General features: G+C 38.8%; 1 protein-coding gene across 12 annotated transcripts in view; it reads right to left on the bottom strand.

Annotated features, from left to right (window-relative positions):
• Positions 1-18,159, bottom strand: part of LOC122567592 (TLD domain-containing protein 2) — a 278,674-nt gene that overhangs the window by 95,848 nt on the left and 164,667 nt on the right. The window lies entirely within an intron of this gene.

Raw genomic sequence — 18,159 nt, 5'->3', positions numbered from 1 at the left:
ATATCAAAGATTATTCTTATCTCTTATTGACTTTCATTCTTATTATCGACCATGAAAGTGCGAATGTATTGTAGGAAATGTGTGAACGTAAATGGTAAAGTGTGCGTTATTCGAATTAATTATGAACGATAATATGAATATAAGATCTGACATAATCTTGTGCATTTTATTCGAAGAACGAGATTTCAAGCTCGATCGATACGAATTTGTTCGAGGCAGGACTATTTGCATAACATTGAGCAAAATCAAATTATCGAATTACGCGCCGGAATATAAAGACACGATGGTGGAAGGATGCCAGAATAGATATCCCCGAACGATGACTGGAGTTGGATCTGCTCGATTTGAAACGGCGCATTCGCAGCGTCATGTCACAGCTTTCATCCGACGCTAACTACCAGCGATGCTTTAATTCGATTACCGTCTCCTATCCTGACGAGTTCACTCGTTACACCGGATCTGCATTCGAGCGACCGTTTGCTTCTATTTTCGATCGGGTTTCCGAGGTCGACTCGTGTATTTCTGCTCTAGACGACGAATCCAGTTGTAGTTTATATTACGCCAGAGAACTACTGAAGCAGAAAACTCCCTGCTCTTTCGTTTTTCGGTAATAAAATCAATCGAGCAACCAATTGCCCTTTCGTTGCAAGTTATTAATATTTTTCACTTGGATTTACACAAGTCGCGCCAATATCATTCATGGAGCACCGCGATCGTAATTTCCATTTTACGTATCACGATATTTACGGACAATAGTTGCGAATGCATTACGACGAAAGTCTTCTGATGAAAGTAGCTTTCGTTCCTAGAATTTACATTTTGTTACTTCATTCTACAGACGCCTTGTAAGATCAAGAATCAATTAAGGAAGATTAAGATCAATCAAGTAGACGAAGAAAATTAAGGAATTTAATAACAGAGAAAAATTAGCCATAAATTCAATAAATTATAAAACTTCGGGGATACGTAGAGGATATATATATATACAGGAGTTGGAAAAACTAATGGAAACGCTTTTCATATGTTATACATATATATATATATGGAGTGTAAGAAGTCTTTCCATTATTTTGTTCAATCCCTGTATATATAGATACCTATATATTCCGCAATCTTTTTTTCCGCCCAAATTCTCCCTAAGGGGATGATGAAACTGCCTGCTGAAAATCCGGCTATTTTCCCATTTTGCGTCATAGCTCGCTACAACATCGATATTTCTTTTGTCAAACGATAATGCTGATTTACCAAATCCAACAGTAACCAACTTTCGTATAAAGGCTTTCTTTCTCTCTCTAGTAACTCTCGCGTTATAACGTAAACTGGAAATATAGCCGGATTTTCAGGGGTCAATTTCACCCTTCTAGAGTGAATTTTGCGTGATACGTACCTACATATCCCTAAAGCTTCGCAATTTTATGAATTTGCGGTTTGGCCATTTGCCGCTGTAACACAGAATTTAAGTGGACGCAAAGGCAGGAAATAAAAATAAGAAATTTGTATTACCACTCTGGTTTAACGTTATTCGGTAATCGCGAAAGAACACGCAAAAGAAGGTAGAAATCGTCACGTAAGTCGCAGAAGAGTACAGCATCCATTGTATTCGTTGGACCAGTCCATACGATAAATCACACTGATATATTCGAGCAGCTGTCGTCTATAGGCAAAGTCGAAGCAACCAAACTTTCCTCCCTGCAGTATCTAGCTATGGTACTTTAGTTGAAAACAACGAAGAAAATTTATGAAGAAAAACAGGCGTGATATCATCGGGATATATTTTTGGAAACAGCAGAATGTCACGTTTGGCAGGCTGCCTTGTTAACAGATCGGAATCATCGACTAGCACGAGACACGGCAGGAAAATAAATAAACAGCACCTAGTTTCGATCGAACTAACTGTGATTTACGCGCGATGTTTGTGTTTTGCCCCGCCAACAATTTTAACGAACTTCACGCTTCACACTGTGATCAAGATCGCAAGAACGAAACGAACAGTTTTTAGTTGGTCTCGGCTGTGTAAATTGTTAGGAAACAGGAAACACGTACTTACGTTCTCTCGGTAATATTTCATACTGCTATAAATACGTAATGCTAAAGCGAAGTCAATAAGGAGCAGGAAGTACGTGGCCACAGAGGAAGGGGGATATAAATAATAAATTTCACTCTCGAGCCAATTGACAAATCGTCCAAGGAAAATACGACAAGTTTAGTTCTTGGTACGATAACATGAAATATTTCTGAGAATAATATTTTGTTTCACAGATATTTCGTATCGTGGGTGTAGATACGTATTTGGTTTGTGATTCGTTTGATTTTGTATACATATTGGTGAGATTTAGGCAACCGTGAAAATTCTATCAGGAATTTAGCGGACTTGGAAGATTCCAGGGATTATGAACATCGTAGAGTAATTCTAGAGGGTCGAATAATCTAAAAATTGACATATTTTCATAAGTTTGTAAGATCATAGAAATTTTATGGCCGATAGGAAGAGATGGAAGATGTTCTAGAGATCTAAGGTTCCAAAGATTTCAAGAACTACAGAGGACTTGGAGTACTGCCGGAAAATCATATAAATTTGAGAATAATTTAAAAAATCCATGGATTTTATAGAGATTCATAAATTAAAAAAAAAGAAACAAGAGATTTCAGGCAATTTAGAAATCTATGCTGCAAAAGTTGCAAGTATTACAGAGGTCCTGGAATAACTCTAGAAGATTCAGTGATTCGGGATCTAATTATTTCAAATTTATAAATTTAAAAGATCACAGAAATTTCAAAGATTCTAGAGACATGAAGGTGACAAAGATTTGAAAAATTCTAAACATTTAAAGAATACTAAAAGTTCTTCGGTGCATAGATTTACAAATCACAGACTCGTTGATCTAGAATCTAGAGATCCGACGGATCACCAAGACCCAAGAAATTCCAAACATTTTAGAGACACGGACACGAAAAACGTTTGACGAATTGTAGACATCTGAAGAATACCAAATATTTGAAAACGCATGGATTCGCAAAAACCAGAAACTCAGCGATCTAGAGATCAGAAAGACCACGAAGATCCAACGACTTCGGCAAACCTCGAAATCCACTATTATCATTTCTCATAAAACATTGATCAAATCCAAACTCTAAACAGTATCGAATTCTGCGAGTTTAGATTCATCGCTATAACGTTCCACGACCCCAAGATGACCAGTATAGTGTTCTACAAAGGCAGACTTATCAGTATGTATCGTATTCCTACCTTTGATACAAGGAGTATCACGTTTTACAAGCCTGACGTTCGAATTCCACGATTTCTCAATGGACAACGTTGCATTCTACATATCCAATCTGTATCCGTTTTCATGTCCTCTAAATACCAACACCATAGACAGCATATTGAAGCACAACTTGTTCGAAACTACGTTCGATGGACTGGTAACCCATCAAGAGCTCGACGAAGCTACGTTTGATCGTCCATCGATAACAAAACTTCGACTTGTTCAAACCACGTTCGACGAAGGTACAACTTATCAGAACATTCTGCAAACTACACTTAGGATTGCCAAATAATCTCTCGTCGTTATAACGTGCTAATTATTATCCGATATCCAGGTTACTACCTTAATTACCGATAGCACCAGAACACCTGACGTTAACGCTATCGATAAAATGACGATATTGGTGAACGAATTTTCCACTGTTCTATCGTATTTTCTGTACGAAAAAATCGATAGAACACCATCGATCATTGAAAAGATAGTTTTCATCCGACGTGCTTGTAATGCGCGTGCGCGGAGCAAACTCAGAGGTATATCAAGTTCTACATTCCATTCTCATAGCGTCAAAGCTTCGTGGTCATACGATGATATGTAAATACTCGCGTAAGTGATACGAAATGTAATATTCGAGCTTTAACTCGATTAAATTAATTAGCGCGTAAACGCCATAATAACGTTATTCTCCAATTTATCGTTTGAAACTCGCATCCATGAAATCGTTAACCGATGCTACAAGATCCTCGGTCTCGTCAGCACAGCATCGAAGCTCTGTACTGACATTAATACTTTCTAACAGTTGTACCGCAGCCTTCTTCGTCCCCGTTTGGAGTTTAGTTGTGATATCTGGTCTCCTTACCAGTAATACTTATGTTCCGCTATCGATAGGTGTCCGACATAGATTCTTAAAGGATAGCAGCGAGATACATGGCTTGTCTCGTGTCTTTCGATTGAAAAATCGAATATATACTTAAGCTTTCTAGTTGAAACATATTATTTGCTTGAGCAGAGACGCGCCATACGTGACATCTTGTTTGTCTCAAGTTTGTTTCAAGTGCCACCGATTATCCGGGAATTCTTGAATTGTTTAAAATCTACGCTCCTTGTGGAGCTTCCAGATTCCCATTTACGCTTTCTCCAACAGCAACACCGTGGTTCTTGCGGTAAATCTAATTCTATTCGCCTAATGTGTTGAGGCTATTAGACGTATGAACAGAGGAACGCGTGGACAAATTGTAAAGTAGAAAATATATTTTAATACAGAAGCGTAAGTACAAGTAGGAGTATAATTTGAGCTGGTCCCGATCCGCACGCTAACAGTGTTAGCCTATAACTGAAAGCCCCGAAGCCAACGTTGCCTGTCTACTGTCTATACACTGTCGATGGCTTCGGTGCTTGAGAAAACTAAAAAGACCAGATGTATATCCATCGAGACAACGATCTACAGTGAGATCCGTTATAACGAGACGTGATAAAGTGCACGGGCGTACCGAGCGAAAATTCAAAGTCGATTTTCTCGAAAACAAAGCCTCGAACGAAAAATTTTTATTCTATATTTTTGACTTCTTTTTTCGCGTAGAATCACCCCCTTTCCGCTTGTACCACCAGTTACCAACCACCCTGTATATCATAGAAACTTCAGATTTAGCATGCTCACCCTAAAGGAGCTATTTAATATACGCGAATAAATATAATCATTTAAATAAATAATATAATCATTTGCTTCGGATTAATGTAGTTTCTTTTCCTTCGTTAAAATATGCGAGAGATTCAGACACGCGAAGCACTTTGTTATTATTTTTTACTGCACTCTTATAACATTTATTCCCGCAATGAACATTGTTATCATGATTCTCACTATTGTTTACATAAACTTTATCATCCCTGGTCATTCGCGCTATTTATTCAGCGATAATTCTCAAAGATTTTAACTGATAATCAAAATTCCCCGACTATCCAACATTCTTCCTCTCTTTTATCTTGAAAATCTTCTCAGACACGCTGACCCATATACTCGCACATTTCCCTGGTAATTAACCGTCTGAACACATGCAAATGCTTATCATTGGATCGTTAAAAAGAAATTAAACCAGCTTATTAAATCGCAATCACGGAGTCGAGGATTCTGTTCATCGAAGAGGAACGTAGCCACGTTTATCGTCCCTTGCGCATTTCGTCGATGCACGCTCTCGATAACATCGACCCGTGACCATAAGTGCATCAACGTGATCACCGTCTACATCGATCGGTACCGAGCGCGTTGGAAACTAGTTTTATCCGAGTACACTACGCTTCAAAAGTATCCCAGGTTCTTAGTTGCATTTGACAACGTCGTTAGCTCTAATTACGATTAGAATATTCCTGCGTCAAAAAGTTACGAAAGTATAAGAAAATACGGAAAATTTGTCGAAATACTTTGGTTCTAAGTTCCATTGAACGCGTGACGATCCAGCAATTCCATCGTTGAAATAAAAAAAAAAGCAGTTAACGCTTGTTCAAGTTCCATAAATTTCTACTTTTAAAACTCCAACAGTTAATTACAATAATTCGTTTGTAAAAACATCGAAGAAGATGTATAACTTATTGATTAAATAAATATTCTACGGTTATTCATTTTCCATTAATTTATTACATGGACGTACAATATGTCACATATCGCTTCTACTATATGTTACACGCTCTACGTCTTATTGGCGTAAATCAATTAAAGTATCGGAATACTTGTGAACGATAGTGTACGTACGTGGTACTTACAAGGCAGAAATAGAATCGCGACACGACTTCCATCGGTAGGTAGAAAGGTGACTGCTTCGAGCCGCTTGGAAAGAGACTCTTTCGAAATTTCCTACGACACCTTGGCAGACATTTTGCATCAGACAGTTTCGTAAAAATTCGCATCTCCTACAACGTAATATGTCAAGAAACGATCGCGCTTTTCTTCCAACTTTGTATCTGCATGTCCTCTATAATTATATCTACAAGTCAATGTTCATCACGGTGTCACAAAAACGGCACGTCGATTTATCAAATTTATATGCGACTTTGCTTTTACTATCCGCTCGATTGGTGCAATAAAATCGTCCGCGATAGTTGACCCTATAATTGTTTCGACGCACGACTGCAAACTCATGTCAAAACGTCAATTTGAACACTTTGACTGCCACGTTGGTCATCGGTGACCGGAGCGCTCGAACTTCTTACGATTGTAAAAATTGTATGAAAATTGACATTTTAGTTAGGGTATTTTGAATATAACCGATAAATAGAAGATACTTTGAAATAAAAAGTGCCCCATTGAACGATTAAACATTTTTATTAAAACATCAATAAAGAAAGAATGAGAACAAATCTCGCATCTAACGGTGCACTGTGTGTTTGCATCCATATCTTTGAAGGGTAATCTACGAATATTATTATAAACACACCTTAGAAAATAATCGTAAATGCTGCTTTATAATCATATAATTGAAGTTGGAAGTGTGCACATACCTTACTATTATATGTAGAACGAGCAAATACCGTTTACTAATATCTTCTACACGTTTCAACAATATATTCCGCGCGTTTTGCATACGACGAAACAACGAGTGCGAATGGTTTGTTGAAATAAACGAAGCCTTTTTATAATATGTCGCTATTTATAATATGTCACTCGTGACCACCAATAAGATAAACGGTCCATTGGCGAAGAACGTTGTCTTACATCGTCAATTTATTACTATTTTGCCATTATATGCTTTGAATAATAAAAATACTGCCGTGGCGTCCCGAACGAAACGTGTGATTTCGGCGTGGCAGTCAAAGCGTTAAAAAAAGAATACATATTTCTTTTTTTCTCCCAGTTCAAATAAAAATTCAACAACGAGAACGTAAAACGGTGAAAATCAGAAATTTCAGTCGACCCGAACACCGTATTAGAAGCAGATAAAAGGAACGCTTGTAACTTGATTTACGCCGTTCTTGCTCACGTTCCGGTTACAGTTCGACGAAATATTATTCAGTTCTCGTCCCGGGGGATAATATTTTAACGGGCCGCGAGTGAAACGTGACTGGACCGTCACTGTAAATCAGCACCGGAGATCGTGACGCGGCTATGTGCTCGTAGCCAGAGTTAAACAGTCTGCATTTGGCGAGAAAGATGCGATGCATCTTCGCGCTTCCGGTCACGCTTCGATCGCGAAGAATACAACGATTTCGCGCTCGTGTGTAAGTAAAAACGTGCTTATTTGTTTTAGAATCGAGCGCATCGTTGGCAACGTTCAATCAGCTTTCGATCGAACAACGATTAAAACGCGATTAACCTTCGCGATTTTTCTCAGCGATATGATATTTTCCCTCCGTGCGTTTCATTTTCGCTCGTTTCATCAGCGTGTCGCCATTACGTCCTTGGCAACGTGAAACGTTCTTGATCTTTGAAAGTTTGCATATCACACGGTATATTGGCCCGAAACGGAAATAATAAAATGCTTTGGTATCCATTTATGGATTTGCATTTCTTCTTGTATATTCAGATAATACTTCTGTACATCTAAGGATATTAAAATTGATTCCCACCTTTTTCTCCCCTCCCCCCTGTGTTTCCTTGACGAATTTAAAATCACCAGTGGTATTAAGATTTTATGAACGATTTCGATGAAACTACCCTTCACCTTCCACTTTGATCAACTCGCCAAGGTAGAGCGCTATCTAATGGGCAAGCGAATTTCATGGCCGACCAACATTGGTTCGCAACGAAGTTTCATTTTTTTTTTCTTCGAAACGTGCCTATTGAGCCCAATGATAACGACGATTAGCAAGAATGCTATCTACCTTTAAGAAACTATTACAATGCTAATACAACTGATACAAAAGTAGATATGTTTTTCAATAATCTTCACTACATATATTATATATAAACATTATATATTACAATATATACGTACGTTTCGAACAAGCCAATAATTTACAAGAAGCGATTTTTGTTTTTCACAAGCTGGGAAACAATTTCTCAGAACGTTAAGCGCAAACGGCGGAAATTAAAGCGGTTAAAGAAACTTTGGCGAAACGAACGTTCGAAGCTTCCGTGGCATCGAGCGAGTGGAAAAATCTCCAGCCGACTGTTGCGGACTGTTCAGAGCAGGCAGTCTTAACTTTTAATTGTACGCTCGGCTGTCGCAAAAACGACTTTCCTCCGGAAAGTCACGACGTAAGCTCGCCGTTTCCGGATACAAAGATCCTGCCGTTTAAATCAACCGGCGCTTCTGCAAACTTTTTATTAGTCGCGGTAGAATGGAAGGAACGTGGTGTGGTTTAAACGGCGTTTTGTCTCGCGATCGTTTCAAACGTGGAAACATTTTTATGGCGACACGGCGTTATTTCATCAGGCGCAATATCGCCGGGTCGTTGTTCGTCCCGCTCGTATTCGATCGATCGATCGACAGAAAAGGTCTTTTATCATTTCAGTCACGCGTTATTACTTTGCAGGCAGCTGCTAAGATCCGACTCTAACGAAGAATATCTTTCTTTCTGTACAGCAGATGCAAGAGAATTCCTTTCTATTTGTAATATGACAGCGTTCCTTCGGCCGAGTTCAAAGACTACACGTTCTATTTCCAATGAATAGAATTGTTATGAAACAGAATTATTATTCGCGTCAAATATATAGAACGTATAGAATATTTACAATTACGTATAGAACTGTTGTTCATTATTATGAAATAAATGTTGCCTCCTCGCTCTATTATTTCTTACATTAGTTTTTATATTTCGATGTTGGTCTCATTCTGGGAAATAAAGGAGGGAAAAAATGGTGACGTTTTAAGAAGAAAAATTCTAAAGATTGTGAATAGAACACTGCCCATCGAAGTTTCCAAGAGCTCTCTTATCGATTCTAGCGAAGACCAAAGGGAGGATGCGACTCTAAACTTTAATCAAAACCCAGAAAATGCCAATAAAATTCCAATAAAAATCTTCCATCTGAATACAATTTCAAAATCGCGGAAGAAACGCGTCGAGTCCCAAACAGTAAAGATAAAACTTTCCTCGTTGAATCTTCCAATTTTCTATCGATTCTAACGAGCACCAAGCGGACGATGCTGCACGGAACCTTAATCAATTAATTAAAAAAACAGAAAATGCGCCAAATTTCGATAAAAATCTAAATTCAATCTGAAAATGTCAAAAGAAACACGAGTCACTAAAAATACTAAAAAAGGGCAACGTAAAGCGCCAGCCGCTCCTCTGTCTTAAAGCTTCTCTAACGACAAGCAAATGGTCCCAGCACTCGTAATAGTCGGAATATTCATCGATCCAACTGCGATTTCGTATTCGCCGCGTATTTCACGCTCGAAAACGAGACTTCCGCTTCGAAAAGTGGCCTAAAACGAGGACGGTAACCTTCTGTCGATCGTCGATCGATATTGTCGACTCGATATGCGATTCTAGGAAGTGGCCTTGGTCGCCGACGAGAACCACCGCGTGCTTGTTCTCTTCGAGGACACTGTTTAATTAAACCAGCCACATAATAATCTGAGCGTAGATTATCGCCGAGACTAACCGATCGTCGTCTAGAAAGCTTGGATATTATCGCGGAGATATTATTGGCCGATGGATGTCGGTTTGAACGTGTCTGTCGACATACGAGTATCACACCACGCACGTTTGTCACATGTAATTTATTCAAATCGGACTAGTTTATATGTCCGCGGTGCGTTTCTTCATGGTTACGCGTTCCTTGATATCTAACGGGGGTGAACGAACTCTCGCAGCTTCGGTGTCGACGAACTTGGTCGCGTAGGTGTTAAAGTTGAACGGAGAACAGCTACGTGAATTTCTATCGCTTGGTAATATTTATAGAACGTGAGGATTTTTTCACGCGGTACTTCTGCATCTTCAACGACGCGAGCTTGTTTCATGAACCGCGAAAATTTCACTACGATAGCCTGCTATCGACTGGAAAATTGATCTTAAACATGGAACAAAGTAGAGGGAAGAAGATGCGGTGGAGAAAATCGCAAGTTGACGATTCTTATAATTTTTTGCCAGCGTCGCACGTATTAATAGTTACTCGCAATACGTACTTATCCATAGTACTGATGATGTATCGGGATGCGAGCTCCTTTTTACGATCGAAGATCGAGAAGCGTACGAGGAAGAAAGTCTAGTTGGATCGTTGCCTAAGGAAGTTACAATAATGATACTCAGGTGTTATTATGTTCTTATTAGGATGATTAGATCGGATCCTTGAGAATCGGTATGCGAGGCAACTAACTGCAGCGTTCTCGATTTAGAAGAATCTGATTTACAAAGCATATGAAACGATGATACAGATTCCTTCTGAAACGCGATAACCAAACGATTCGAATAAACAAACGATGCATTGGCAAAGAGCTCGGTTAACGACTGGCCCTTTGTTCTTTCAATACGAGGCTACTCGTTAACCGAGCTCTTTGCTAACAGCGAGAGATGCAACATTTTGGCGCGAAAAGTGAAAAACGCGCGGAAGAGGACACGTTATCGACCGTTTAATTCGTCATACCGTTCTATTTATTTTATCGCATGTTACGATGTCGCTGCGATATTTTCTAGGCGACAAGAGTACCGTGTTCCGAATTTTTCCGACGATCAATGTCACCGACATCGAAGGACGATCCCGATTGGTAACGTCGCTACTATTCTGGTATTCATCGCGCGGATCCGCGTCGACTTTGGAATTTCAATGTTGCCCGTTATACAATCGATGCGCCACTGCCCTTATCGATCTGTAACGCCATCCACGGATAAACAATACCGATCGATCGGCTTATTAGGTGGCTCATTTCCGGCGAACGTCCTTTCGTTTCCTCTCGACCCTGTGGCTGACTAACGAGCTCGTCCAATCGTGGCCTTCGATCAAACTCCACGATTAATCACCCCATTAAATATTACTTCGAGCCTAAAATCGGCCACACAAAATGTTTAATCGGCCGTTTGTTCGACGAATCTGCGGCACGAGCTCTCCGCGCTCGCGTTTCACGTACAACATAGCAAGAAAAAATGAAAACACGAAACGAAAATATTACGGTCACGAGTTGCAAACTATTCTCGTCGAATCTGTCATGAAATTCGCGTTTAAATTAGTTTACGAACCTGCAGATAAATTTCTGGAGCGAGAGATTCGTTCAAAGAACGGTCGTATCTCTGGAAAACAGTTCATCAACGAACCTATCGATTTATAGCGTTTTAATTCAAATTTGAACGCGCTTCCTCTCTCTCTTTGTTAACAATTTGCCTATATTTAACGAAAACGTCCTCTCTTCTCCCTGCACGTTCGTTGTATTTTCTTTTCAGTCGAGACAGAAGGGGAAGATAGAACGAAATAATTTCGATACGAAGACTACGGCGAACGCAACATTTCACTTGGGATTCAATTTATTTGCATTCTGCAATCCCATGTTCTTAAGCACCGCGGTCATGAATCGAGGTTCCAAAGATTCGTTGAATATAATTTTCTCCGTTGTTTCTTCCGTCTAGATTTTTACGATTTTTTAATTCCCCTGTTTACTCACAAAGTAACAGAGCAACGAAGGAAAACGTACTTGTTATATTTTTCTTCTCTCATCTGTATATCTTTTATTTCCCTCTTTTTCCCTTTTCTCGTCGGAGTACCGTTGCGGAGAGGAAACAAAGGTGTATTGAGACGAGTGGAGGAAAAAGGAAAATTGAAAGAACGACAAGAGAATGAGAGTGCATTATCCGATAAACAATGGGCTAATTATCGAGTAACTGGCTACTTCGATCCAATTACCGTCATTATCATTCCTGTGCGTGGCAAACGCGTTCTCCGTGTCTTCTTCGGGGAATATTTCAACTCGCTCGACGTAAATTACTTGGCACCGGCTCGCGCCAGTGTCTACGAAGTACCATACTTTATTTCAATTTTAACGAAATTTGCCGGGTTATTCCTGGCTAACAGACGCATAGACGAGAAATAAAAGCCCATTAAAAAGGGGAATCGTTTTATGATTATACTTACTGCAACCATCAAGGACCAGCGTTGCAGTAACGCTGCGATTTATTTGCAATTTCTTTTCTGTCAGTTCACGTTATCGTCTTTGTTCTTAGATATCGCTATGGTTTTTCAACAAATAAAAAGAATTTGTTATACGTAGTTTACATAATTTACCTCGTTCCAAATAAATTAATGAAAATTAGATAGAAAATTAGATAATAGAAATTAACGAAAAGGTAGCAGAATATTTTTCTTTTTGATTGTTAATTCAATTGGACGAGAAACTGGAGCGAAAGGTAATTTTCAGAAAATCCCGACAAAGCAACGTACTTAGGCGGATGTTTTTTCCCGAAGTCTCTTTGCCTTCTTTCTCGCTCGTCTGATTGCACGTTCATTAAACCTTGCCAACGCTCTCGATGCTGCACTGAACGAACATTCTTGGCAGGTCAGGACGATGCCAGAAACAGTCAAACGTCTTCTACGGGAATCGGCGATTAAATCCCGCAGCGAAATTTATCGGCACTCTTGAGATTCAACTAACCACACCGAATACGTCCTTCGACGACAGGAATTCTCTTAAAGCATGCAGTTTTACACAGAGAAAAAAAAAGAAGAAAAAAAAAGAAAAAAAGATATCCATTTGATTTGACAAGAATCGTAAAGAGCCGAATTTATTGATTCGTTGATACGACTGTTGGAATTTAGTACGTGATACTTGCGTTGGATCGTAAAATTAACTGGATCAGGGGTATAATTATGGAAAGTAGAAATGAAATAGGAGCACGAAGCAATAACTGAAAATACTCGAGGATTTTCAGCTTCTACCGTATAATAAGGACGTGGAAGATTGGATTAATAAGGCGTATGCTGCGGATATTTATACTAGTTCGTGCTTCTATGAATATTATTAAAAATCCAGGAATTTGTTTCATAGGAAAATTACAGGTGGGAAAATGCGAAGACAGCAGGAGAGAGATACGATAAGAATAGTTTTGTTGATTTTCTAATTTTTATGTTATCTAGCGATTAAACGGCTGCACTTTAATATAACGTAGTTAAAAAAAAAAAGAAGAGAATAATCCATCTTCTTCGAGGATATAAGTCTTTTACCAAGAGAAACTAAAGTTTCGTGAAGTTTCGTGATAAAGCTAACGACCCATATAATACCTAGAATATTGGACCTGAGAAAAAAGACGGCGAAAAATTGGCAAACAAATTTCATCCAGGACACATGGAAAATTAAGCTAAATTGCATCTAACATTTAGCCGAATCGCGGCCAAAATTTACCGATATCTCGTACGTAAAATTTATCTAAATTGCATCGAATATGCATGTAAAATCTACATAAACCGCATTTGGAGTACACCTAAAGTAACCTAAATTGTAGCTGAAGTTCACTCGAATACGCTGCAAAGGCACCAAAGAAGGTGCACCTCTGCGATGTTTCGAAACGCCTTGCAAATATACAAGCTGTTCCATCGGCAGATAAACGCGTAGCTCTTTTAAATGGTCCATTCATCCAGCTGGAGACAACTGGTCTCTTTCAAAGTTACCGGCTCAATTGCTGTTTGGCCGACAATCCGCTAATTACGAGCGTGCCTCTTCGTTAAACATCGTCCTTGACATCGATGTCGTGCGATTATATTCGATAGTCCGCAGAGCAAGTCGACGACGCAAAAACTTGTACAAGCGCGTTCCACGAACCATTCGAAGGTTGAAACCTATCACGAAGAAGTTCGAACTGAGTCGAACGTAAGCAAAGTCGAAGAAGGAAAGGTGACCCGCGTTCGAAACCTCTGCCACGCTTTTTCTCGCGAGTTACTTACGAAACGGTTCCTTGAAAATACGTACGTTTGATTTGTACGAACTCGACTAGCTCGGCTTTCCAATTCGTTGGTAGGACGAGATCTTTCGTCGACAGAATCCTCTCGAGCGTTCGATACACGCTAACGATAACAGCTAAATGTTACAATCCGATTAAAGTCGAATACGAAATTTAAGATACGTTTAAGCAGAGTCTTGTACACGGGGCGACTAATTTCATTAAGAACACAACTTTTCAGGAGAATGAAATTTTCTTATCTATCGTTCAACGTATTGGATTGGCAACTAAGTGATTGCGGATTTTATCATTACCACCTAATGACACGATCCGCAATCATTTAGTTGCCAACCCAATACATCCCCTTCCTCTTGATGCAAATTTCAGATCGCTCGTGCAGCCGGTCGAAAGACGTGTGCGTGGTCCTCTTTTGAAACTGCATCGCACAAATAGCCGTCACGTGCTTCCGAACTGTTTCTACATCGTCGAAACGCTGCCCTTTCAACGCCACCTTCGGCTTAGGAAACAGGCCGAAATCAGCACAAGTCAAATCCGGCGAGTAGTAGAGCGGTTGGTTAATCACGACGACCGATTTTCTAGCAAGAAATTGCCAGGCAATCATCGAGAAGTGTGCTGCGGCATTGTCATGCAGGAGAAACGATTTTCGTGATTGGCGCATGTTCCGCCTGATCCTACGAATTCATCCCAAAAGACGATAAAACAGTCGCGCGTTAAAACGATCCATTCGCGGAGAGCCAGTTCGTTTAAATGAAAAAATACGATCAACGTTGTTTGCATTCTCGATCTTGTGACCCTCGCACGTTCATCGATCTGACTGACTGATCGGCTGTTCGACGCCAGGTAGATGGGTTGCCCGGGACTCACTTATCAAGGGTCGAACAAATAGAACTTCTACGGAGACGGATCTACGTTGAGTAACGTACAGTGGAATTTTCTTTCGCTTAAAAGCTGCGTGTTCTTAATAACATTAGTCCTGGACTTTATGCCAACGCGCTATATATCGTAGAACTTGTACGATCAAAAGGACATTTGAATCGAAAGTTTTAGTTTCTGTAAGCTTCCACTGTAATTATGTAAATGCAGAACGGTCGAACGAATATTCATGGGCCGGCGCGCTCGAAATCCACCGCAAACCTTCGTAATTCGAGGCGTAACGCGAGCAGTCGAGCGACAATAGATGGAAGGTGAGTTACTTTTACTTGGTCGGCACTCTGTGCTCTAGCAATGGTTTTCACGTCTATCATTAACTATTCCAACAGTCATAATCCAATAGCTTCGCGTTCCCTTTTCTAAACTCTCTTGTATCAATGGAGAAGGATGAGAATTTTAAAGATTCTTCTGTATAGAATTCGAAAGATATGACTTATCGTGGGTTTCTCTCGTGATCTTCGCATAAAATAGGAAGATAAAATGTCGCACAATCGTCGTGCGATCGATGCAATCTCAAAATAAGTAAATAAAATAACAATAATGAGGTCAGAAAGATCATAAATCATTCGTCCACCACATTACTCACTCGCCGCAAGTTATCATTCAAGTGTTCGTTATCGCAAGTTACGAGATAATTACGAGTCAATTACAAGTACAGACACCTTTTGTCTGGAAATAACCATAACCACTGTTATTTCACGGTGTCGATAAGAGCACGATCGTGTAGAACGTTTGAAACCTAACTCGAGAGGGCTATGTGTCCATGCCAAGGAATCTTTTAGCGAACTTGCCAGTGCGTTTCACATGTTTTTAATGGTTTAATCATGTCGCAACACACGCGACAGACATTTACACGTACAGGTTTTCCTTTGAGCGACGAAAAGTCGTACACGACTTCCCTTTTCATGGACACGCCTTCTCTTTTACGACTCTGGCACGTACGCGGCCTGGAGGAAGATTAACCTCGACCAGAGGCTCGATGAATAATGCAACTGTTTTACATATTTTCCAGCTTTAAACAACCGTCTGCTGGATTAAACTCAACACTATCCCTCTCCCCTTTTCTCTAAGTCTTCGTGTCTATTTATTAGTTTTAGGCTCGGTGCAGAGGAAATTTTCGCGCGGCCGTTTCAACAGTTCGTTGGATTATGCAAACCGGCGTGCAAAATACCTGCAGAGTATTTGCAGAGTGAATTGTAGATATAAAGAGGATGAGAAAGATTCGTGTGCAAAAATTTGCGAAATATGTTGCAAAAGTTTCGAACCATGGTATCTTGCGTCGGAAATATATCGATATCGATAGATCAATCGACGAAGCCTTTTTTCTCTTGTCAATCGTACTTCGTGTTTACGAGATATTTAATCTTGCGCAGAAAATATCGTTTAGCATATCTCGACGTAATGTTACGTAGAATTCTTGGCGTTTCACAGTGCGTTCACCGTAGGACAAAAAACCAAAAAGTCAACTTTTACGTTGGCGCTTAAAAGTCTCATAGGAATGCGTTCTTGGCTATATATATTAATAGGAATAGAAGTGTTTTCGAAGCAAATAAACGAGCGTTCAATCATGCCTGGATACACCGTTTGCGAACATGCAAATGGCAAATTTCATTTCTCAACTGAGTTAGCGTGTTTTATAGAAGTGGAATTTTTTTTTTTTTTGTTATTTTCAATAGAGAATGTTATCGAAGCAATTTTTTCCTTCTTTCTTTCCACGTTTCTGAAGCGAAATCAGTAACGTAAATTTGTATAATATAGTTATTTAATTAATTAGTATCATAATGTAGAAATATTTCTCTAAACATCTTCGTGATTTTTTAGTGAAAATACGTGTACATATATCCTGCAAGAGATCACGAAAAAATTGGCTGCGTCTATCAAATAGTTGGGCCACAATTTTTAAAATCCTTTTTCTGGGTCACCGACGACCTATCACGAATAGATCTATCTTCGATGTGTACACATTATATATACGTATATATTTGCGCTATATTACATTATATTTACACATATTTACACAAATTTATCACCTAACTGCATTTTCCTTGACTATTTATAGAGAGAACAATCATACGATCATAATATATTGAAATATGGATAAATCGTAAGACATCAAAGTTTATATATATATATATTTTTGTACATATGATATGTACAATTTGATTATGCAAAAATAACATGTTATTATAATGATATAATATTTTAATATATTATTATTTTTACAAATAGTCAATAAAAATACGGTTAGATAATAAATTATGATATATAATGAAATTGATTTAAAATAACATACGAAGTAAATGACGTCTCTCAGATGTCTTTCTATATTGGAGGGTTAAATACGCAAAAATGCGTATAATATGTAACAGTAAAACTATATAATTGTTTCTCTTCCATGCTTTATGGTAATTTTCATTTAGTCGTAAAATTGATCCGAGAAATTTCAAATAACGTCGAAGGTTTGTCGAGACAACAAGATCCGTTGTTCGTAGCAGATGCAAGATGCTTCGTGGTTACGGACGGTAACTGTAATGGAGAAATGATTTTCCATACGAGGACTCTGCTATTTGTATCACATTTGGATGTATTGAATATCTAATATTTAATATTACGAATTTAATATTACTGATGCGTGGATATGTTGCAATGTCGAAGCACCCATGAATTATCTTTGGTTCTCATCGTTCCATTTTTGTATGCGCTCTACGTTCCTCGAAGGGAATATTGGAATTTTCTATTTTTCTTGAGATTTCTTTCTTGAACTTTGAGTATTCTTGTCCGAAGGAATGGAATATTTCATTTTGCAATTTGTTTCGATTCCGAAGTAGAATCAAAAGTAGCGAGAAATAAAATACTACGGGTTATTTCGTTTGAAAATTATCAATATTGAGACTTTGAAACTTTCTTGAAATTCTTCTTAGCGTGCCGATTATCTGATTTCGTCGTTCGTTATTCTAATAAAATTTGCATACTTCGTTCCGATCCTCAATGTATAAAAATCGGAGAAAATGAGAAATGAAATTTACGACTCGGATGAAACGATTTCCTTCTCTGTAGATTATTTCCGTAAACGCTTATTTCCGTTAAATAAACGATACGGTGTTCGATCTATTAGATACCAAAACGATCGTTGCTAATTCAATATTTCCATACA

This window comes from Bombus pyrosoma, linkage group LG5 (genome assembly GCF_014825855.1).
Source record: "Bombus pyrosoma isolate SC7728 linkage group LG5, ASM1482585v1, whole genome shotgun sequence".
Lineage (NCBI taxonomy): Eukaryota > Metazoa > Arthropoda > Insecta > Hymenoptera > Apidae > Bombus > Bombus pyrosoma.
Note: the sequence above shows the minus strand (reverse complement) of the source record. Positions and strands in the feature narration are given on the sequence as shown.